Source organism: Budorcas taxicolor, chromosome 4 (genome assembly GCF_023091745.1).
Source record: "Budorcas taxicolor isolate Tak-1 chromosome 4, Takin1.1, whole genome shotgun sequence".
NCBI lineage: Eukaryota > Metazoa > Chordata > Mammalia > Artiodactyla > Bovidae > Budorcas > Budorcas taxicolor.
The window spans coordinates 96,569,030-96,594,229 of NC_068913.1; the positions used below are offsets into that span (position 1 = coordinate 96,569,030).

At 41.6% G+C, this 25,200-nt stretch overlaps 1 long non-coding RNA gene across 4 annotated transcripts in view; it reads right to left on the reverse strand.

Moving 5' to 3' along the window:
* LOC128046543 (uncharacterized) overlaps positions 1-25,200 on the reverse strand; it is a 202,818-nt gene that overhangs the window by 67,882 nt on the left and 109,736 nt on the right. For all 4 annotated transcript variants that reach the window (XR_008199267.1, XR_008199264.1, XR_008199266.1 and 1 more), the window contains one exon: positions 20,172-20,226. This is a non-coding gene — a long non-coding RNA (uncharacterized LOC128046543). The remainder of the gene's footprint in view (positions 1-20,171; positions 20,227-25,200) is intronic.

Sequence of the window (25,200 nt, forward strand, 5' to 3'; positions counted from 1 at the left end):
GTCACAAAAGACTTGGACACAGCTTAGCAACTAAACAACAACTACTTTGCAAATTCTCAGGATAGATTTGGGGCTCCTAGTATTATGCTAGACATCTGGATAGGCTGATAAGATTCTGTGTTAGGTTCAACCACCTGGGGGTAACTGTGGGAGACGTGCAGAAGATCTCCAGGGATTATTCACAGGGAGACAGCTACTTTTTCCGATTAAAATGAGGGAATGGTAAGACTGGAAATATAAATTCAGAGTTTCTTCTGAGGCACAAATGGATATCCCTTGTGGGAGCAAAGATAAAGGACTAATTCATCAGCATCTTATTGTTTCCACCTTCATGGTATCCATTATGCATTTTCAGGAACTATGGGACAAATACGAGAAAGGAATGATCAACAGGAATTTGGAGATTTTTTTTCACTAAGGAAATGGGAAGGGAGAATACAGACACTTCTTACAAGAAAAGAGAGAAGCATGAGAATCTATCTCTTAAGGAATAAAAGTTATAGAAACAAAGGAACAGAAACTCCTGTGTCTAAGGGCAGACAAGAAATTACAAAAGAAGCATGTGTACGTTTATATTGGTATTAAAGATACGGAACAGCGCCCACTACTTCTATAGATTTTTTTAAATGACTAACTTTCATGTTTCACAAGATGCATCTTTTTTTCTAGCAACAAAGCTAGAAGAGTGTCTTGGGGTGCTCTACGATGAACAGCTACAGCCTCTGTAGCTGGAAATCTTTGTGTCTTTGTATAAACTCAGCTCATTGCCTCTTCCCAGCCAAGATATTTCTTTTTTATTTTTACTGAAGTATAGTTGACTTGGACTTCCCAGGTGGCACCAGTGGTGAAGAATCTGCCTGTCAATGCAGGAGATGTAAGAGACGTGGGTTCGATCCCTGGGTTAGGAAGATCCCCTGCTGCAAGGAATGGCTACCTACTCCTGTACTCTTGCCTGGAGAATCCCATGGACAGAGGAGCCTGGCTGGCTAGAGTCCACAGGGTCGCAAAGAGTCGGACAGGACTGAACCGACTTAGCACACACGTGGAGTTGATTTACAATGCTGTGTTAGTTTCAGGGGTACAGCAAAGAGAATCAATCAGTTATAGATACACATATACATATATCCACTCTTTTTTAGAGTCTTTTCTCATATAGGTCCTTACAGGGTATTAAGTAGAGTTCCCTGTGCTATAGAGTAGGGCCGTATCAGTTAACCTATTTTATATATAGTCGGGTGTGTATGTCAATCCCAACCTCCCAATTTATTTCTCCCAGCCAAGTTATTTTGAGGGTTAGTTTGCCCAAAATCCAATACCCACTGCAGTTAGTGTGCCCTCATTTAAACTTTTTTCCTGGCTAACTGCATTTCTGATTTAATTCTTCAGATGTGTTTCTGACAAATGAACAAATGAAAGGACTTCTCATTTGTTATGGACTGAATGTTTGTCTCTCTTGCCTCAATTTATATGTTGAAATCTTGATTTGGTGGTGTTAGCAGGTGGGTCTTTGGGGAAGTTGTTAAATCACAGAGTATTCATGAATGGGATTAGTGCTCTTATAAAGGAAGACTCCAGAGAGCTCTCTCACCCCCTTCACCTTTGAGAGGACATGACAAGAAAGCAGCTTTCTATAAACCGGCCCCCAGAACCGTGAGGGATAAATTTCTGTTGTTTATAAGCCAGCCAATCTATGGTACTTTGTTATAGCAGCCCAAACTAAGATACTATTTCAAAATGGTGGTCGAGGCACATGAAAGATACCATTACAGTTATTAAAAATAAGTATATACACTCACCACAATTAAAAGACTATCAGGAGCCTGAGGGATTTCAACAAACATCTGGAAGCCATAAAATAACCAAGTACTGACTGATGAAGCTAAGCAGAGGCAGCTCATAGCCCCAGAGGTTCTCTGAGACGGCTGGGGCTGAGGAAGGAGATAACCCAGTGAAACCTCAAGGAGGCTCTAGACTCAGAAAAAGCAAGTGTGATATGGGCCAGAGATGATAAAAAGGGTAGAAAGAAGATTAACTGAGAAGTCAAAGCATCAAGAATTGCTACTTCCATACCTAATTCCTGTCTTTATAAGAAACATCAGACCTTATAGGTACCCCCAGGCCAAAACTAAAACTTAAAAAAGGGACATGATTCTCTAATGAAATGGAACACAATGTCTAGTGGGAACTAAACAGCCAATGTGATTCTGAAAACCCCCAAGTCAAGTCCTCTTCACTCTGATGCTTAGCAACTCTCCACACAAGGGCTGGCTGCCACCAGAGGGAAGCAAGATGCACTCAAGAGAGAGAGCCCTGGCAGCCTTAAGGCCATCTCATCTTTACATGAGTGAAGAGTTAGGGATAAATACACACTTACAGAAAGCCTGCAATAGGACAGTGGAAAACCAAGACAAACAACAAAAAGACACTGGAAGAGACAGAAAATTCAAAGCAGTAAAGATATCTCACCAAGAACCCTCAAAACAGCTTTTATTAGTGTCCCTAAAAAATTTTGAGAAGCAATAAACATTCCCATGGGCTTCCCCGGTGGCTCAGCGTTAAAGAATCTACCTGCCAATGCAGGAGATGCAAGAGACACAGGTTCAATCCCTGGTTGGGAAGATCCTTTGGAGGAGGAAATCGCAGCCCACCCCAGCATTCTCACCTGGAGAGTCCCATGGACAAAGGAGCCTGGTGGGCTACAGTTCGTGGGGCCGCAGAGTTAGACATGACTGAGCCTGTACATAATCATATCCATGTAAGGAAAAAACACACCCAAAAATGCACAAGAAATAGCAATCCAAATAAAAAGGTCTACAGAATTAAAACCATGACCCCAAACAAGTATCAGTGAGCACTGCATGCAGATGCCTGGGTACCCTGACCTCACAGCTGTGACTCCGACAACTTAATCCTGTGACACAGACAGTGCCTTCTTACATGAGATATGCTGCAAATTTATAGCCAGAAGTTTAAAACGGCGCACATAAAACATGTTGCTGGAAAGAAGATGGCGACACAAAGCCTCATTTTTCAAGAAAATCTGTTTTTAACTCCTGTGTGAGTTTGCAAGATTACCTATGAGCTTCTCTCCACATTTATCTGTCCTTTCCTACAGAAAGGGAGAAACCAAAGGTGGTGTTTTAGAGTGACATAATAAAAACTCCAGGAAAGTATTAGTAAGAACTAGCTTAATGTGAAGACTTCAAAATATGAAAGCATATTAATGTAGAACATGTGTCGTCATCCCTGGAGGTCTTCACATAGAGGACAGGCATCGCTTCCATCCGGGTGATGTGCCTACTGTTCCTCCTGGAACTAGAGAGAGGGACTGATCGCTGGTACAAAACCCCACTAGTCCAAAAGCTTTCTTTTTATAACCAAAAAATTCTGCTCTATTTACATTCACTATTCTGAAATACAACTCATTGATAAACATTACCTAGTATACATATATTTTAAAAACATCAATATAATACCCTGAATGTAATGTGAAGGAGAACCTAAAAGAAAAGCAATTATAATAAAAACACTACGTATTTCAGTAAGTAAATAACTTTCAGGTCCCATTAACTATACAATGAAATAGATGATTATCACTTACTTATAAAGAACACCTGGATTAAGAGAAGCCAAATTGTAAGCTTTCTTTATGTACAGGAAAACAAACTAGGAGAGCTAGAGGTGGATACCAGAATGAAAATGAGTATATCCTGTGTATATTAAAAGTATGCAAAAGCTATCTTACATTTTTATATAAAATGGATTTAGGTCCAAGTCTGGACAATTACAAACTAACTTTCACTGCATGAATTATCCAACAGGGGAACTGAAACTGATGTAGGATACAAGGTAATTCTTTCTGTCTTTTCCACTGTGGAACATTTAAAATCTCTGATCCCCACCCATTCAATGCCCTTCATTGTAGAACAAAACACGGTACCAAATTCCTACTATGTCCTCTAGGGGGCAGCACTGTTCCCACAAGAACCCCTGGCTGATGACCTATGAGAGTTTCCTTCTAGCCTTCATATTCTACCACAGAGAATTAAATCCTGAAGAACAAAACCAGCAACACACTTCACACTTAGGAGAAATGAAATTAGTTTAAGCTTGTGCCATTAACTGTAGCCATATTCAACATTATTTCCTCTTTCTGAATTCAAGATAATTGGTTACTCCACATAGAGGGTGGAATGAAAAACTGTATCTCTGTGACACTGAGATAGCACAAAGTGATACTGACTCTGGGGTTTTTAGCATTCAAATCTAGTTAATTAGTGATGAGAAGGGAGTTTTCCATAGAACTCTACAACTCTCATTTCCTCAAAACAAGAATTAATGCATTCTTTCATATGCGGTCATTACAGGAAGGAGGGGGTAGCCATTTACTGTAAATGCCTTTCTGATGCAATTCCACCACCTCTTTCAAAGAGAGAATTCATCCAAGTCTTACTCACTTCTTCAAGAAAAATGCCACCGCACTGAATGTACACAGACTGAATCCCCGCCTGGGGAGAGAAGAGGAGCTCATGCCACCAGGAGGAAGCATGGGGAGCGGCAGGGGGAGAGGTCTCAGGGCCCCTTCCTCAGAGCAGATTAAGCGGCATGCCTCAAAATTTGACCTCTGACATAAGGGAAAGTCTGATATATTTTTAACATCACTGTTTCATAAATCATATGCAAACACCGATCTTCCCTGCCCAACTTTTAAAGCACACTTGCTAAAAAAAAAAAAAAAAAAAGCCTTCAGTTCTGAACTAGGGAACTATGTGTAATTTATATCTTAGCAACTACAGTTACTTTAAAAATTTCATGCACAGGAAGAAAAATGGAATCCTATGCTTTAATATTTGAAAATGAAACTACAATTTGAAGAGGGTAGATTTCACATCAAAGGGATGTTGATATACAAGGTAATACTATCAAGCAACTCAGGGAAAAACTTCAGACAAATAGTTCTAAGCTCTTCCCAAACAAAGGACTAAAAAAATTTTTCTAAAATCTCAAATCCACCCAAAGGAAAAAAAAAAGGAATAATTTCTCCATTTAACCCTTACCTGGATTCCCATTAATTCTTCTAACAGCCAGATGCACTTTCTTGCTACTACGGAGGTGTCGATGCGAAGAACAAAGCCCAGAAGTCACCCACGACTCAAGGCTGCTTGCTGCTGGAGCCCGAAATCCCCTTGATGAATGAAACTGCACATCATAATATACACGTTCTGAGTAAGCTATTGGCTAAGCGAAGGTAACGCGTGTGGAAGTCTGATTTGCCACCTTCAGGGCATGCCTCCCGCATCCCATCTCAGAAAGACAAAAGACACACCACGTCCAAGTGAGTAAAAACTAGACGGGGTTCGTTTTTTCGTTTTTTTCTCTAGCATTCTCCCTAACGCTACGGAAACCACGAGGAGAACAAACCACAGTGAGAGAGGACTCCCTCATCGGGCAAAGTCAATGAAGAAGGAACTTTGTCGACGCTGCAATTTACAAGTGAATCTCACGCCACTGCCAAAAGTTTTTGTGTTATGTGGCTGCCTAAGAGTTATACAGAAGTACAGGCACAGTACACATGTTTTTAAGCCAAGAATTCCAAGCCATGGTTTCGGGGCTCAGAAATACCAAGGAGGAGTGGTAAAAATTCTCAAAAGAAATTTAGACTTCATGCTACACTGATGATCAACCAAGAAATTAAAACCAAGAATAATGGAGCAATAGTGTAACTGATCTTCTTAGAACTAGGGGCTTTCAACATGCAGCTCTTGGACCATGTGTATCAAGCTAACCTAAGGCTGACTCAGTCTATGAGTGCAGCCCAGTGATCTGCATGATAACAAGCATTCCAGGTTATTTTTAAATTCTTTAAAGTTAGAAGATCAGTTTTTTTCCCCTGTCAGTGGAACAGTTGATTACAGCTGCTGCTATCTTCCTTAACATTCAGATATTTTGTCTCTGACTCCTGCTGAAATCAGGGCCAACAGTCACACTGAGGCTGCCTCACTCCTGAGGCTTTAATTCCAAGGAAGAGGAGAGCCTGCCTGGGTTCACCTGGCCTTTCCTCCCTGCCATCTCTCTCTCAGAGACAAAAGCTTGAGCTGCAGAAGCTGAGGAACTCAGTACTTGATGCCAAATGCGAACATTACATTAGAAGATGCTACCACTGGAAAACAGAAAAACACACTGCTAAAAACTGACTGCTCGTGATGTTCCAGGCACCCCACCAAGAACTATGTAGACAGTTTTCTGTGCCACGGGGTCTCACCAAAGACAAAAATGAACAAAACAAAAGAAGCCCTTCATCACAAGTGTCTGAACACACAGACTTGGAGTCCATGTCTAATGGTGGTCTAATGGTAGGGATTGGCCAGCAGTGGATTCTCTGTGGTAGACTTCACGTTGGCCCTGTGTGCCCACCTCCACCTTCATTATCTGCTAAACATACAAGATTTTTTAAAAAGAAGAAAACACTGTCAGATGCATTTAAAATGATATCATCTTTCCGTATTTCTTATTCTTGGTTCTTTCTTTATCCAGTGAAAGATTGTGTGAACTTTCGGAAAACTCAAGAGTCCTTTTCCATCACCTGTCCTCCATTTTAACCTGTCAATTCACTGCAGTGCAAAGTGCTGGGCAGAGGGGAGAGGCACCATCATTATAAATGGACATCATTTTATAATGGACAGGAAAATGTTCTTTGAACATCACCAACCAGGACGAAAACTATGTTTTACTAAATAAAAAAGGCTTTACCTGTTCCTCCAACATGCAAAGAGTTTCTAAGGAACCTTTCTGGATGAGGGGAGCTCAACTGAGCAAACAGTATGTCTATGAACAAGCTTTTCCAAGTGCTTCCCCACTGAGTCTCAGGATGACAACACACTCTGACACTCTAACACAGACAGGGCTGTAAGGAAGCTGACTTTAGAGCTTTAATTTTTACTATGAGCTGACCTAGTGTATTTGGTGTTGTATTCCAACTATTTCGCCTAACACAGGTAAAATTTGCAACTATCGGGGCAGGAGTCCTCAAACTTGCATGTTGCTTTTGGAAGCCCTCCCCTCAATGAAATCTTAGGTGAAAGCCCACTACATGCACCAGATGAAAGCAGAGCATCCTCTGATGTGGTGGGCTACAGGATGCAAGCCCTCCCGATCTGGGCCGGCTGACTCATCTCACCCCTCCAGATGGCTACTGAGGCAACACTGCCAAACCCCAAGGGCTCTGTTTTATCTTTTCTCAGGTCTAAGATGATTTTTTAAACGTATACTTTATCATTTTATTCTACGCATGCCTTTCTCTCTCAAAGGGGGGCATATATAAAAATTGTTAAGAACAATGTCAAGTGCTGCTGCAAGTGCTGCAGACTACAGGAAGCTTGGGAAGTCTGCTGCATATTTGGTTTTTGCGGACCCTAATGGAAAAATTGTCGTCTCTATTGGTTTCTCTACTGGCAACAGTAAGCATATTTGCAAGTTCAAGGTCATTTTAAACGCAAAACGGTGTCAGGATAATGCATTTTCAATGAGTGAGACCACAGCCATGATGTATTACTGCTTCCCTCTCACAGTGGCCTTTAGCTTGCTACCTATGGTATGGTAACTTGCAGACTATATACTAAAACTTTAGCAAAAGAAAAGTTATTACCCTGCGATTAAAAATGAGGAATGAATTTAAAGAGTTGTTAGGTAGCCATTATTTAAAAAAACAATAACGTTAATAGCGGGACAGCAGGGAACACAGTATGAAACGACTTCACGAAAATCCAATACTACTAAAATTCTACCATCAGGAAAATGTACTAGCCCTTTTCTCTTTAAACATTTTCTGACTGCCATTTCCCAATCTTAAAAAAAGACAGTATGTTGCACCAGCCAAAGCTATCACACTTCAAGTGTACATGTGAGAAAGTGGTCAGAGTGAGAGGGTCTCTCCTGAGTCATGTGGGACCAACCAGATTGAATAGGGAAAAGGCCCCAAAGCCCTGGTGGGCTACAGTCCACGGGGTCGCAAAGAGGTGGAGATGACTGAGCAACTAACACACACACACACACACACACACACACACACACACACACACACATCTCTGAAAATGAGATGTATACTGGAACTGTGTTGCAAAACCAACAATTATATAAGGAATAAAACAAACCAGGAATGCTGCTTCTTTCTCTATGCAAGTGTGAAGGAAGGTATAATCAGAAAAGGATGAAATTGACTAAGACACTTCAGAGATCTGAAAAGTGGATGACACTGACTATTACATTTTACGCTACCTTCAAATATACCACGTTCTTTCCTCTTGATAATGATCATATCCCTACTCCTGACTTATCAGCTATGACTAGCACCTCTGGGGGCTCTCCAAAAATCAGAGGGAAGAAAGAAAAAAGTCTCAGAAGAGGTTTACTTGAAATGTGATAAAGGAATACGTATGGATTTAACAAAGACTAAGGGCCAAAGATGGGTGGGCAGGGCAGGAAGAGAATGTCATATTCAGACTTCCACCAACGGTGATGGAAAAGGTGTTGGATTAGACACAGCACTGGGGTCAGGACAGCTTGGCTGCTGTGTGGAGCAGGGTGTTGGGGGCTGACCAGGGGCAACATGCAACTGGTCATGGGTAAGGCCTTGTGTGGTAAACGTGGTCAGAATTTGGCTGTCTGTCTTTCAAAGAAGTAGGTTATTTGGTCTGGCCTGTGGCTCAGCTGGTAAGAATAGAGTCGGGGTCCAGCAGGGGGTGGGTAGTGCTGTGTGTTCCGCTTTATGGTCACAGCACACAAACAGCTCTAAGCAGTCAGTGCCCAGGAACTGGTGCTGGGTCCAGAGGGACACACTGGAGCCTATGGACAGCTGTGGATGCCAATAGCTCTCTAGAGCTCTGCTCTATTGATAAAGTCACTTTTCTGCATGACATTCGTAATGCCTTATTTAATTAGGGAGGACTGGGGCAGAGTAGAAGTTAGGTATCACAATCTGAGGAATCTGTTACTATTATCATACCTAACCTTAAACTCTCTCCTGAAAATCATTATTGGGTCCTATCTTACATGAGCTCTGTGCATTTTAATATTACAAATGTGCTAAAAGTGAATCTGAAATGCAGTAAAGCTTAAAGTCCTTTTACATGACAATCAATGCAAACTCTGTCCTTACTAAACAGGTTGATGGTCTTTAAGAGTGTGTGTGTGTGTGTGTGTGTGTGTGTGTGTGTGTGTTTAAAGCTGGTGAATCTCAGCTCTACTAACAGGGGAAGTTAGGAAAGAATATGCAAAGGAAGGGAATATTGGTTATGATAAAAGGTATCCCCTCTTTTGGTTCTGGACAAGAGTCAAACTGGTCTAAGGCAGTGTTCTTCAAATTGTTGGGTAATCCATTAGTGGGCTGTGAAATAATTTCAATGCACTGCAAGCAACACTTTTACAAAAATGAAACAAGAGAATAAAATAGAAAACAAGAGCTCACTACACTTAGTAAAACTATTAGTTCATAAAGTACTGTTTCACTTATGTGTGTTTTGTGTATTTTTTCCTGATGCAAAACATAATCCTTTCCGTGAGTTCCAGGGAAAAAAATGGTTTATTAGAAAGAAGATGAAGGATCATGTTTGAGATGAGGTAGGAGGATCATGGATGGATGCAATTTAATTAATGTGGTGCCTCCATAGCTTTATCTTGGGAACTAACTCACAAAACAAATGTTTTTACATAACCAATCAATAATTATAAAGATACCATGCAGGTTATTATTTACTCATTCATCCAGTTAAGTGTCTGTTTTCCCTACATAAGGGTTATGGAGGATCATACTATTTTAAAAATTAAATAGGGTCACATAATAACAGCTAATACATACTCATTGTTTATTGTGTGCCTGATAGTGTTCTAAGCACTTCAAAACTGTTAGTTGCTCAGTCATGTCTGACTATTTGCAACCCCATGGCTGGTAGCTCAGCCAGGCTCCTCTGTCCATGGATTTTCCAGGCAAGAATACTGGAGATGGTTGCCATTTCCTTCTCCAGAGATTTTCCCGACCCAGGGATCAAACCTGGGCCTCCTGCATTGGCAGGTGGATTCTTTACCATCTGAGCCACCAAGGAAGCCCATTACACTCATCTGATCCTCTTAATAAACCCAGGAAGTTAAATAGTAGTATTAACCCTGTGTTACAAATGAAGAATCTGAGAAATTAAGTCAGTTGCCTAAGCGGCAAAGTCAGTATCTGAACCTAAGAAGTCTGGATCCAGAGTCCTCATTTTTAATGCATAGTATCCTTAACAGTTAACAGCACAATCATGTGTAACTGAGAGACTGTGGCCCTGGGGAAAGTACAGCCCAGAGGCAGACTTACACCATGAACACTCCTGCCCAGGCTTTGCTGACTGTCCTCATTTCTCTGGCTAGTAAAGTACACACCACAATCCAGGCCAGAGGCAGCATACCCCTTTTACACTTTGATACCCTGGATGCATTCTAAACACAATTCCCAGCAAATTAGTTCAAACTCAACCCATCTTTCCTCCTGAGAAAACATGTAAGAATGTGACTGAGTAGGTCCCTACTTTTCTGTGATGATCTTACTCTCATTTATTTAGCAGTTAAAAAAGAATTCATTCTCAGGTGCTGGCACTTAAAACTTTTCTAATAGTTAGTCATTTCTGACACCCTCCATATCCTGTAGCTGTGGTGAGCAAAGCCAGTCTGAGTGATACAGAGCTTGTGGGGGGGTACCTTTTTCTTTGCACCCACTTGTGTGACTCCCCTCACTGGTTTCAAATAAGATGCAATGAAATTCCAGGTATAATATACACTGTGGCAAGTAAACCATCATGTTTCAGAGAAATATGAAACAATTACAGGTTGGCCCAAATTCATCTGGCTTGCCTATTAGATGTTATGGGCCAACCCACTACTCAGGATTCCTCTTTCTTCCATCTACCCACCCTTGTCCTCTGGTTATATAGTAAGCCCTAAAGATAAGATCTACACAGTGATAAGTTAGAATCAACTCTGTTCCTGGTAGCATGGTTACCTTTCCTGGCTACCTGAGAACTCAAAACAGGACTGTTTAAATGCCAAGTACCAGGGGAGTGCCAGCGGCACCACAGTAAAGAACCTGCCTGCCGACGCAGGAGACACGAGGGACTCAGGTTCAATCCCTGGGTCAGGAAGATCCCCTGGAGGAGGGCATGGCAATCCACTCAAGTATTCCTGCCTGGAGAGTCCCATGGACAGAGAAGCCTGGCGGGCTACAGTCCATGGGGTCACAAAGAGCTGGACACAACTGAGCACACGCACGCACACACGCACACACAAATACTGTATGTTTCCACATATTGGAAGGAAAAGGAAGTACTATTCCTCCTCCTATTTAATCTAAGTTGAAATAACCAGTGCAAACGAATTCTGAAACCAAAGCCAAATGACATTAAAGTCTTTGTCTGGCAACTACACCTGGCCACAAGAATTGGAACTTTTCTCATGAGACCATCTTGTGGCAAAACAAACATAATTATCTTTCAAACTTAAATTATTTAAAAATGAATGCATAATGAAGCACTATACATTGTGATGTGGAGGATTAGATTACTAGAATAATTCAAGATTTTCTCAAAATGCAATGAAATACTCAGATAACTAAGACAAACTCTGAAGCTCAGGTGTAATGTGACAATCATTTTGTCGCAATTTGTCACATTTCACACTTTGCTATATATACATTCCCTAAGGAGTCTGTCAAAAATCTGTGAAAAAGCAAGGAGGACTTCCCTGGTGGTCCAGTGACGAAGACTCTGTGCTCCCGATGCAGGGGCCCAGGTTTGATCCCTGGTCAGGGAACTAGATCCCACACGCCACAACTAAAGGTCCCACATGCTGCAACTAAGCCCCATCACAGCCAAACAAATAAATTTCTTTTTGAAGTAAACCAATGGTTTACCACCCTTTTGAAAAAATACGTATCAGGTAGAATGCTGTCAAAATAAAATTTCTAACTGAATAATAACTGTATATGCTGGTGTCAAGACAATACTAGAAGGCAGAAATATGATTTTACTATTTAGCACTATATCTCAATTGTTAGAGGTTATTTTTAGGTGTATTTAGGTTACTTCTTTTCCAGGTCAGATTAAACTATTTACTTCTACCAGGTATTGTGTCTAAAATCAATACTTTTCACATGGGTCACAGGGTATATTTTCTGTAGTTTTTTTTTTTTTTTTTTTAACGTATGACTCAAGTATATACTAATCTAGTCAATCAGCTTCTAAGAAAGATACATTTTTGGATAAAAGAGTGGTAAGGTCTGCACTTGACAAACATGACCCTTCTGACTAGTGGGATTACACACGGGGTTTTTTTGGTGATGATGCACATTTTCCTGACCTGTTTACTCTGTCTCATTAACTGTACTTGGAACCGGGAGCATTCATTTGGTGCCATCTGCACGAGAATAGGACTTGGTTCTAAGAATTCAATTTTTTAATAAATTGGGAAACCAAATGATTTATGGGCTAGGGGGAAGGAAGTCCAATGTAAAGCTGTAACCTCAGCAAGCCCAGCACACTAATAGTCTAAGCTAATGGATAAGACTAGAACTACTTCCCTACCAGTAAAATAGTTATGTGGATGATAATATTCTAAACAGGAGAGGGCTCTGCCAGAGGCCTCCCTAGAATATAGGAATTAGGGGTGCTGTTTTCTGGGCTGGACAGGGCCATGAGCAGCTGAGAAAAACATGGAACTCCTCAGGGAGCAACTACTGTTAGAAAAGCAAGTGGTTCCAGGTTTAAAAATGATCCCATAAAACGTTCATGGACACTGAGGTGAGGACTGGGTCTCTCTCTTTCTTTCCTATCTGTACCCATCAGGTGGCCCCCAGTCGAGAAGAATGGAAAAAACAGTGCATCTGGTATGAGTGGGCTTTGCTTTCCACTACCTTTTGCTAAAGGACGCACACTTTCCAAGTAGTGTGCTAAAAGACAAAAACCAAAAGACAAAAAAAGCCTGAGGGCTTAGTATTAATTAATTTTTGAAAATTATTCAAGTGGGGGGAATCCTTTCCCAAGGTATATATTCATCAATCATGATGATGTTATGTTTTAAAGATAATATCATTTGTCAATTAGATCTCAATAAAGCTGAAAAAAAATCATTAAAAATTTCAGTTGAAGAAATGCTGTCTATCTATATTAGTTCTGCCCTTTAACAACTCTGTGGCATGGTGCAATCCAATCAGCTCTCAGAAACTTAGTTTCCTCGTCTGTAGATTGAAAAGGTTAAGGTAAACGTCCTTTAACTTTCTTTCCAATTCCAAATTCAGACAGTCAAATTTAAATTATTCTGTGACTTATTTTCCCCTTCAAGTATCTTTGATTGTCATTCTATACTAATTTCACCTTTAAAAAGATAGGAATAGTGGGGGATAGGAGAAAGAAGGGCTTGTTAAAATAGATTGAAGTGTTAAGATTTACCCTGGACATTTATAGTTTTAAGAATAGGCAAATGGATTCGAATCACAGTGGAAATGTAATAAAATCAATAACATAATTGAATATTAATTCAAATATTTTACAATATTTACAACATATTTTAGATTATAAGGATGTTCCTCTATTTGACAAATATATATTGAGCCACTTCCAAATCCACTGCCATCTCTGTGCACTCCAGAAACCAAAGAGTCCAAAGCAAAACTAAACAGAAGATAAGTAACTGTGAAAAGAAAAAAAAATTTTTTTAAAAGGAGAAGTTAAGCCTTTATTTCCTTGATATAATAAAAAAAAGTTGGCTGTGTTGGTTGCTGGAAACTTTTGATTACCCATGCTAATGTCCCCTTCTATTAAAGTGGTAAGCTGAAAACTGATTATACATATATACTTACTTGCCTCTTCAATCAGAGATACTGGATTTATTTTCTTTCAGTTATCGATGGTGACAAACCCCCAATACTGAAATCCTTCAAAATGTGTCTGCCTAAGCGGTTCATTTCCTACTGAAATAGCAAGTTACATCATGTACAACTGAAAATAACAAATATTCAGGAAATACATGAAACATGTCGATTATATACATTTTAAAAGGGAATATTACTTTTAATTTTTTTATATTACACTGTTTTATCCTTGAGGACTGAACAGTAGATTGCAAACTACCAATATTTACTTACAAATCTTTAACATCAAATATGAAAGTAATTCTTCAAGCTTAGGAAAATCTGAGTTACTTTTTTACTCTGTGAAAACCCCCTCTTTTAATAAGGAACATTTCCCTTTTGTGGCTATCTATCACAGCTAATAAACAATGTAAAACAAGAAGCTTTTTAAGCCTTGAAATATTGTTGCAACATTACTTAAGGCCAAGGAGCATTCGGCTCTGATGAGACTATGGTCTCTGCTGGGAACTGACAAGAACCTTCTGTTATCAGGCACGTTCTATAAAACTGGAATGCTGATGGTACGTTCCCCCTTACACTCTTCACCCAATGCTTAGCACATAGGAGATACTCAGTAAAGGCTATCAACCTCACTGTTTTCTTTGCCATACAAATTATCACCAAAAAATATGACAGACCAAAACAAACCCATCCTGAACTATTGGAAACACAACTAAAAGAATGTCCTGAGTATCCTCAATGTGACAATAGTAGCTGTAAGTCCTAAGTACTTAGAATGAACCAAGCATTTCACTTTATTTCTTGACAACATACTTAGGCTTTAGTGGGTGAAGCACTGAAGTTCAAAACTAGCAATCCATAATACACTATTTCATACCTTGATGTTTACTATCTCTTTTTCTTTTATTCACGCTTTTAAAAGAAGTGCTTGGCTACCCGATATGACTTCTCATGTTCTTCATGATCAAGGTAAGTGCCTTAATATAGGGGTAATAATATTTTCTATTTTCACTTCAGTATCCCCCTCACAGAAAATGAATACAGGAAAATGGCCAGAAAAATTGGACATGGATGAAATACTTTTAAAAATACATTTTGTTCTTGTTTGGTGTTATTAAACTCACAGTAGTTTATGTTCCCAAATACTGCTCAGATTTGTGCCATAATCTGACCCCTTCAACCATCAATAATCTCCATTTCAGTGCTGCTAGTCTCTGAAGCCAGGATTGCCTTGTCTTATGACATGTGGTTTCCCTGGTGAGATGGGGGCAGCAGGGGACACAAAGCGCCTATGAATGAAGCCAGGCAGGCGGCAAGGATCAGCTCCCACCTCTGGAAACTCTCGAAGCTTCGGGTTAAAGGGACTAACCTAACGTATACGCACTCTGGTCTTTTTCTACTGACTTCTAGGCATGTTTTGTGCACTTGGACTAAACAAGAGCAGGACAGGAAACAGATTAGAATTCACTGTTAATAAAATAAATTCCCTAAAGGTTTTTCACGGTTTCTTAATTTTTTCAAAAAGTAGGTATTCAAGTGAAGTAGCTTCTTAGTATTTCTTTGAACTCTCTTTCTCTCTCCCTGTCTCTACTTTCCAAGGATCTGCCCCTGCCTCTGCTGTGCCAACACTGTGAGCTCACGGGCTGGGAACGGAAGGGGCAGAGGGAAGACTCAGGACTCATATCAGAGAGGCAGAGTCGCCCATAAGGTTACTTGAAAGAAATCACTGGGGAGGTACGAGCAGCAGGTACTTCAGAAGGCAAGGGGACAAAGAATGGAAAGGAATGGAAACAAGCCCATAGTAAGGGTAGACACAAAACCAAGACTGGCGCAGTCTCAGCCATGATGGTGATGTGAAGAGGGAAAGGCAGGAAGGCTCTGTCCTCGGGGCTTATTTATGTGTGACCTGCTTACTCAGCTTTTCCAAGAAAGGCTCTTCCAGGCCCTGCATAGTCACTTCTGTTTTCCCTCAATGTAGAGAGGGCTCTGGATCACACACCATCAGATCCAGTTCCTCTGGCATGTTCCTGGGACTGGCCTTCGACTGTCTAGAGATATGATGTGACTGCCAAAGAGATATTGGTGCATTGCCGGCACCTTTCGAGATGCTCTTGTATGCTGAGATGATGCATCATGTCCCAGCCCAAATGATATAAATGACCATGTGCACGAGTACTAAGCTGCTTTAGTCGTATCTGACTCTGTGGGATGTTACGGAAGGTGGTCCGCCAGGCTCCTTTGTCCATGGGATTCTCCAGACAAGAATACTGGAGTGGCTGCCACGCCCTTCTCCAGGGGATCTTCCCAAACCAAGAATCGAACCCGCGTCTCTTATGTCTCCTGCATTGGCAGGCAGGTTCTTTACCACTATAGCCACCTGGGAATGGCTGTAGAATATTACACCGATTTAATCAAATAAATTAGTGAGTAAAAGAAAAAATAATAAATATATCGGAGGAACAGATGTTCAGGAAGGAGCCAGTGTCCCTTAATCAAGACTAAGAAGAAAACATCAGAAATTTTTATTATTGAGTGTGCTCTATTTACTTAATGGAAAAATACTTTATAATTCATTTTAAAATCCCTTAGAAAGTAAAAAAAAAGAATGGGAGGGAGGAAATCAAAATGAAATCCTAGATCATGGATTTTTTTCAAAGGACTTTGATAAATACACCTTAACATCTACTAGCTGTCAAAGTCTGCTTTATTCTCTTCTTACAACACTTTCAAACCCTAGATACTATAAAACAAAGCAATCTAAATTATGCTGTATGGCATTTAAAATAATTGTAAAGTACAGGATAGAGTCAATCTGTAATACTTGACTAAGTAGGGATTTTCCAGGCAAGAGCACTGGAGTGGGGTGCCATTGCCTTCTCCAATAATATAATACAGTATAGTATAATATAACATTTGGCTAAGTTTTAGAAAATATGCTATATTTATAATTATATGAAAAGGATTCATTCATGACTGAAATTAGAACATACTCAAAGAAGCAAATGAATGACTTTGGTTTGGCTTCTATAATAAAATATTTAGAAACTTCTATGACTACTCAAATGAGATCTTTTTAACTCAGAAAACTGGGACATTCTGTCTCATTCATCCCCTATAAACTTTAGAAATATTCCTCAAAGACAGGTGAATACTGGTTTACCTTAGGTTAAAAAAACAACAACAACATTTTGTACATTATAACCATTAAAATTTGTTGTACATACTAAGCAGTCTTAGATGTATATAATTATGATTCCTTTATAAACAAACTTGCCTCTAAAATCAATAAGAATTTTGCTAGCATTGCTCAGAAATCAATATGATACTGTGACTAGGGGTTAAAACAGATAAGCAATAGATTTTGGCTTTTTGGTTTCCCAACACTAGACTTAAAACAAGAATGAAACGCGTTTCTCCTCTAACAAATCAAGCAGCAGACATGTAAAATGAAGTTCTTAACTGCCCTGGAAGAGTGAACTGTCATTTCCAAATGTTCTGAATGGATCTTAGCTTGTTGGATGCTTTACAAAACTATCATTTTCTAGTCCCATTAAGAACACATGAAGGTATGGAATCAAGTTTTACCATGAGAATTTTTTCCCTAATTATCGGCTCCTTGATTGGGTGGTATAGCATGAATGCATTTCAGTTTACTAGACATTGAGCCAGAAATCCTAAAAATGCTTGAGAAGATTAAGTGATTAAAGTAGGTAACTTCAATGCATTCCAATATCTTTACAAGCTTTCCTGTACACTATGAAAATTTAAGGTCCTAAAAATGACAGTCTGATGGACTTGAGGATGGAGAAACAATCCAGCCCTGTATCCGGGCCAGCAAGTGTCTCTCCACAGCCCAGGACACCGACAAAGACAACAGGGTACACGAGACCCCACTGCTAGTACAATTCTGTGATTTCTGGGCCATGGCAGGGCATAAGAATAGTTATGTTTCTGGGAAATTGAATATGGGGCTCTAAATAACCACTGAAATTAATGAAAATATATGAGTTACTTTTAAAAAGTTGTATTTACTATGCAAGATCAAACAGCACATAGATACCTATCTTATTTGAAATAGTAAATGGAAGATTCTTGTCTACTGGTCGGGAGAGGAATGCCAAAGTTTGAACAGAAAGAAAGCTGGGGAGTGAATGGAGTGTGAGAAAACAGAAACAGAAGCGAAGCTCTAAACGAAGAATAGAGTTTTGCACATAAAGTCCAGGCAAGTTTTGGGGGGTGGGAGTTTAGAGATAAAAAGATATGCACATTACCACAGGTGAGGACAGAAAGGCAAGAAGAAAGGTGCCTCTGCCATAGCACAAGCTTGCTCTAAGTTTGTAGAAGCACTACTGACTAGCAGGTTATGAAACCCATTTGGTAGCTTATGGGGAACATTAAAATGGGAAGAAAGAAACAGTGGAAGATAGAAGACAATTCTATCACAACCACATACTCTAAATGCCTATCAGGAAACCTGCACCCACATGGACAAGTGTGTGCACTGGGTCCCAATGGGACATGCATTTCTTCCCAGGGGTTCCAATAAGAAGGTTTGAGAACCGAGCCCCATCAAGCATACCACCAGTGCCCACCTCTGTCAAGTTAATAGTCTCATCTGTAACACCTCTCAATAGAAAAGCGACCTCTAAAGATAACATCCCCAAACCCCAGAGTGGGAGTATGGCAAATCACAGAACGAGTGTTTAAGTGAACCATGTAAACTGAGAAACAGAAGTCCAGGGAAAGAAGGCCGTCGAGAGCAACGTCTGATGCGCCCCAACCAGCCCGTGGGGCCCCCCGCCCAGAGTTCTTCTCCTCACCCTGAATGAAGAGGGGGTGACAGGAGCCGGGGGGACGGAACAGCTGAAGGTGCGAGGGAAGGGAGGGTCTAGAGCATCCCTCTGGCCGGGAGACCCTAGTCTCCCTTCAGCGCAGTAAAGAAGGGAGGAACCAGTGCAGGTCCAGAGAGATGCAGTGGCTGAGCAGAGATGGCGTGTTCAACTCTGCAATCCTAAGGCCAAGCACAGTCCTTGGCACAGCATCAATGTATGCTGAATGTGGCAGTAGGTTCTCAATAACGCTGACAGTTTTATGACGTCAAGTTAGTACCTGGGCAGGGCCGACAGTGTGAAACTTCTTTTCCCAAGTAATCACTGGCATCATCAGAAAATGCTGAGTTCTGTTTCTAATGCCATCCTCTCTGTCTTTGCTAACTATCCACACTCCATGTCAGTGGCTACCTCTGGACGAAGCCATCTCCCCAGATGATAAGCTCTTCATGAATTTTAAAGACATTTGTTTTGTTTCAAAAACACTGAAACTGATCTGACACTTACAAGGTTATCATGAGTGCTCAAAACCAAAAATGAATGCAGATTCAACTACTCAAGAGCATTCTGCTGCTGCTGCTGCTGCTAAGTCGCTTCAGTCATGTCCGACTCTGTGCGACCCCATAGATGGAAGCCCACCAAACTCCCCCGTCCCTGGGATTCTCCAGTGGGTTGCCATGTCATCCAATGCATGAAGGTGAAAAGTGAAAGTGAAGTTGCTCAGTTGTGTCCAACTCTTAGCGACCCTATGGACTACAGCCTACCAGGCTCCTCCGTCCATGGGATTTTCCAGGCAAGAGTGCTCAGAGATTAAGAAAGTAATTTTTTCAGGCTACTTTAAGGGTCACACAGAGACCATGTCAGAACCTACCAGTGATGTTCACACTTGCTTTAGGGGTGAAGGGCTTGTTTTCACTGGGTAGCTTCTGGCCGTACGAGTTATCTGTTTTAGGCTCAGGTCTGCCGTTGATGTTGTTCAGTCACCAAGTCAAGTCTGACTCTTTGCAACCCCGTGGACTACAGCACACTAAGCCTCCCTGTCCCTCACCAACTCCTGGAGTCTGCCCACGTTCATGTCCATTGCATCAGTGCCTTTAGGCTCAGGTACACTTAAGAAACTTAATAGCAGCAAACACTTGCGTACTTACTTACTATGTGCCAGGTTACCTTATAGAGACAACGTGTGCGCAGTCGTGTCTGACTCTTTGTGACCCCATGGACTGCAGCCCACTAGGCTCCTCTGTCCATGGGATTCTTCAGGCAAGAATACTGAAGTCGGCTGCCATTTTCTACTCAAAGGGCTCTTCCTGACCCAGGGATTGAACCCGAGTCTCCTGCATTACAGGTGGGTTCTTTTCCGATGAGCCACCAGGGAAGCCCAGGTAACCACCTAAGGATGTCACAAATATTAACTCTAATTAATATGTACCAATCCCTGATAATTTAGTTACCTGTTCAGTGTTTATTCTGTTCCATTAAAGGTACCTCTGTTTTTCCCATTTTCTCCTGCAAAAGATCAGGAAAATATTGTTAGTGAGTAGTCACAGAAGCATACATTTTATATCATTGTTTGATATTTTCTGGACTTGAGAGTTCTAACAGAGCTTCATTAAACTTTAATGAATTATTTCACCTGCCTAACTCTACTGAGTTCCTATATAAAACTATTAAGACAATATCATTATATGTATTGGTAACAGGAGATTTGAAAAGCAAATACTTAAAAAGAAATCAACATGGCATTAAAAAAAACAGATGGACGCAAAGGGAGACAATGCAGGCTAAGATTCTCCTTGACTCTGAATCCTTCTATATTTAATTTGTCTTTTCAAACTCCTTTCCCTCTGAAATTCTCTTTTAGGTGGCGGCACCTTACCCCACTGGGTTAATTAAATAATTGCTGTACCAATGACAGAAACAATCAGTGAATACAGCTATTATAGATTTACCTAAAAATTGTAAAATGATAATGGAAAAGCATTCATCACAAAAGAGGATGCTGCCTAGGAAAAGTAGCAGTAAGATAGTCTCCAACAGGTGACATTTACCTGGGGGAACTCACAACTGTCCCTCATTCTTCTGACTCCCCAAAGTCTAACCTCACTAAGGTTCTGGAAATGATCATGTTTCATCAACACTGATTCACGATAAACAAAGCTCATGAGAGACTAACATATAAGCCACGAAGCCTAAGGATTCATTTCCAATTTAAAGTATGTCGCCAGACAAGCCGGACAGTTGCTCCGCCCAGCATGACCAACGCATTCACATTTCTTTGGTCAACAGATGCTTCCTGAAATCCCAGGCAGAGCCACCACACAGGCAGGTTAAAGAGCAAGCCAAATGAACAGCGGACTGTTGCATGAGCGTGTCAGAGCAATTGCAATCCAGATGCCAGTGGCTCCAGTATCCTCTCTCCAGACAAGTGTCCTCCTCTCTCCTCCACTACCACCATCCTAGTCCAAGCGGCTATCACCCTTTCCCTGGACAAACATGAAATGCTTCTTGCCGTTTTCCCAGCTTCCGCTTCCTCCTTTCCAATCCATTGTTCACAAAGTGTCCAGAGTAAACATTTAAAGACAGAGAACAGACCATGGCTCAGCCCTACTTCAGCGCCTTTAATGCTCTGCCTGAGTCCAACGGTGGGCACCTGAGAACAGGCTCCCCAGCCTTGCTCTGGCCCTGCTCACTCCTCCACCCTGCTCCGCGCACACTGCCCTGTCACCCTCTCACTTCAGCCACACTCAACTCCTACTCTCTTGAATGCACAGACCCCTCAGCACCTCAGAGATTTCACACGCCTCGTTTCCTCTGCCTGGAAACTAATACACATAAGCTGCACCTTCCCCACAAAGCACACACATGCCTAGCCATCTGCAGATCCAAGCTCATAAGTCACACGACCCCAGACTAGGACCAATTCCCTGATTTTCCCACAGCCTCTTGATCTTCTCCTCTGTGGGTCTTAACACAGTTTATAATTACACATTATATGATTATTCATGTTTATTTCTCTCACTAGACTGTAAGACACTCCATAAAGCTGAATACTGTGTTCACTTTATTAAGCATGTTCCACAATAGTGGACACTCAAGAGATATTTTACTAAATGAACGATGGCTTTGGGCCATTAGAACCTGCTGCATCCATTGCCAAAACAGAGTTAATTCTGCCAGGCAGACCATATGGCTTTCCTGAATGGACCCCATTCCCCCCAGGCCCTCTGACCCTGGGGTGGGGGTGGCGGGTCAATAATTAGACACGCACTGTCGAACTCACATCTGTAGCGTTACTGTTTCTGAGGACTCCATAGCCAAAATAAATCTTAAGTTACCAAAAGAGAAACAGCACAAAGTTCAAGATACACTTGAGTAGCAACTCTGCAGAGAGGACTTGTGGCAGTGGGTTACTAAGAAACGCTATAAACAAAAAGGAAAACATAAACTGTGGCCAAAGGAAGCCCTTGATGAGACAACACTGGAAAACAAATATACACATGTGCACGTGCACACGCACCCAAGCAGTGGTCCTCGAAGAGGCAGGCATGAAAGGCTTTGGGCTTGCTGTGGGACGCCGCCACGACTAAGGGGTCGACAGCCACAAGCGTGGCGCTCGCTGACGGAGGCCCCACACACTGCGCCTCCTCTGAGCCCCAGGGCCTGACTCTGCACTTGGCACGCAGGAGACCTTGTGTGTGCTGTCGTCCTGCCACTGCCTTACAAACCAACAACTGACTGACGTTCCCCAACTCACTATGCAGAATCTTCTATATGGCTCACGGCTGTGGTTTACATTTTAAAGATGTCCTCCTAACCTTTTAGTCCTCTTATGTAATGAGAGAGAGAGAGAGAACAAAAACGACAGGAAGAAGTCCCACAGTGCCCTCCACTCTACATTCGCATCCAGTCATGGGGCTAGAAACGGCCAACTTCACTCATTCATTCAGCAAACAGCACGTACCTGGAAGAAACCAGGCGTGGTCCTGGGTGCTGAGGACACACAGGGAACAAGACCAAACCCCTACTTCTTAGGGAGGCAACATTCAAGGAGGAGACAAACAATGAACGTATTTTAAGTGCACATATACTTTGGAGCCCTGAAGAAGTTAACAGCAACCCACTCCAGTATTCTTGCCTGGGAAATCCCACAGACAGAGGAGCATGGTGGGCTACAGTCCCTGGGGTCACAAAAGAGTCGGACACGACATAGCGACTAGATGACACACCTTGGAGGCACTGCAGGGCCGGTTCCAGACCATCACCTCAATAAAGCGAGTCACGTGCATTTTCTAGTTTCCCGGGGCATACAGAAGTTATGCTTACACTATACTGTAGTCTATTAAGTATATAACAGCATAATGTCTAAAAAAACACACATTTTAATTTAAAAAGTCTTTATTGCTAAAAAATGCTAACCATCATCTGACAAAGCAGAGTTGCCACAACCATCAACTTGTAAAAGGATTCTATTTGCAAAGCACAATAAAGCAAAGTGCAATAAAATGAGGTATTCCAGTAGAATACATCATGTGGGCGATGTTAAATTTTAAACATAGTGGACAAGGAAAGCCTCACTGAGAAACTGACATATGAGCAGAGACCTGAAGAAGTCCAGAGAAGAGTCATGTAGCTATCTTGGGAAGGACAGTTCCAGATGGAGGGTCAGCAAGTGCAAAGGCCCAGAGACAGAAGTGTGGCCTGTCTGATCTAGGGCATGCTTGGGAGACGGTAGTAGGATGTGGGTCAGCAAGATACACAGGGACCTTGTTAGGTACCCAAAGGTCTTGGGCTTTTATTTGGAGAGCCCTGCAATGCAACAGAGGTGCCTGGGGCAGAGACAAATATGATCTGGTTGCTGTGTTGAGAAAGGGCTGAAGCCAGTTATCAGGCTTTTGAAACAGTCTGGGCAAGAGATTACAGGGGCCTGGACTGGAGTGCAGTGGTGATGCACAGCAGGGCTTGTAGAAAGCTGATGGATTCTTCATGGGACTTTAAGAAAATGCCCTGGGATTAAATCTAACTCCCTTAATGGTTGATTTTAGCAGTCTTAATCTTTTTTTAATCTCTAGAGGGGTTTTATTTGGTTTCAATTATTATTTTTCTAAAGAAAACTTAGCAGATTTTAGCTATCAAGAAGTAACATATGATCATCACAGACAGTGAAAAAGATCAAACAGACAAAAAAAGTCAGCATATCACATTATAAACGAATGGAACATTTGAGTGCCTGTGATACTGGTCATCTTGGTACATTAGCACTGTTCCTTTGTGCTGAAAATAAAAGGCTTCTCTAAGCTAGGAGAAAGATCACTGAACACACGTGGCCATGGCAGGTAATGACTATTTAACACAAAGATTTTCCGCTTGAAGATCTGTTGATGTACAACAGGATAAACACCAAACACAAGCATTCTTCTGAAAGCCAGGCTGAAGCCAAGATGGTCCAACCCCGACTGTGGTCAGCTGCGCCAGTTTGAGTTTAGCCCAAAAGGAATGTTAGCGCATCAAGGAAGCTACATTTTTCTGCCCAGTATTTTTCCCTGAGAAACCCAAGATGATAACATGATGTAACAAATGGACATGATGAATCCTTAAAAACAACAAAACAAGTAAAATGTCCTTTTTATTTTCTGGTTTGGGGTTAATGGGGTAGGGGCAGATCACACAGCACGTAACTGTCATCATGGAAACCGTCCCACTCTTAGAACAGGGAAGCAGCTCTTCACTTGCTATCCAAGCCATGGGCCACGTCATCTGTGCAGTAAACAGAGTCCCTTCCTCCCCTGGACAGGATGCGGCTGTTTAGTCAACGGTGACAAACAAAACTAAACTTTGATTCTCAGTGTTTAATACTTATGGGGGATATGCCTTATTCAGCTTTCCTCGAAGTGGGCTAAGACAGGTAAATTGCTTATGGTGAATCAGGTACTGTCTTCACCCACTAGAACCCTTTTTCAAATTTTAGCGTGCACAGGCGTTGCCAGAGGGTCTGTTAAAATGCAGATTCCAATTCAGAAGTGCTGGGCTGAGGCCTGAGACTCTACATTTCTAGGAGGCTTTCTGGAGATGCTGATGCCACTGGTCTGCGGACCACCGCTTGAGTACACAGTGGGAGGGTATTTATTATTCTCCCTCCTGCCCCTCCCTGGTGGCTCAGTGAAGAATTTGCCCACAATGCAAGAGCTGTAGGTTCAATCCCTGGGTCGGGAAGATCCCCTGGAGAAGGAAACAGCAACCCACTCCAGTATTCTTGCCTGGAGAATCCCATAGAAAGAGGAGTCTGACGGGCTACAGTCCATGGCGTTGCAAAGAGTCGGAAATGACAGAGCGACCAACACACTCCTGCCCTTCTCCCTACTATGACCTTTGTAAGTACCACCAGTGAGAGACTGAAGCCACTTCACTGAAGACTGTTTTACTACTCATATTAAAAATAAGACTTTGCCTTTCATGGTGTAGGATAATTAAATCCCAGCAATA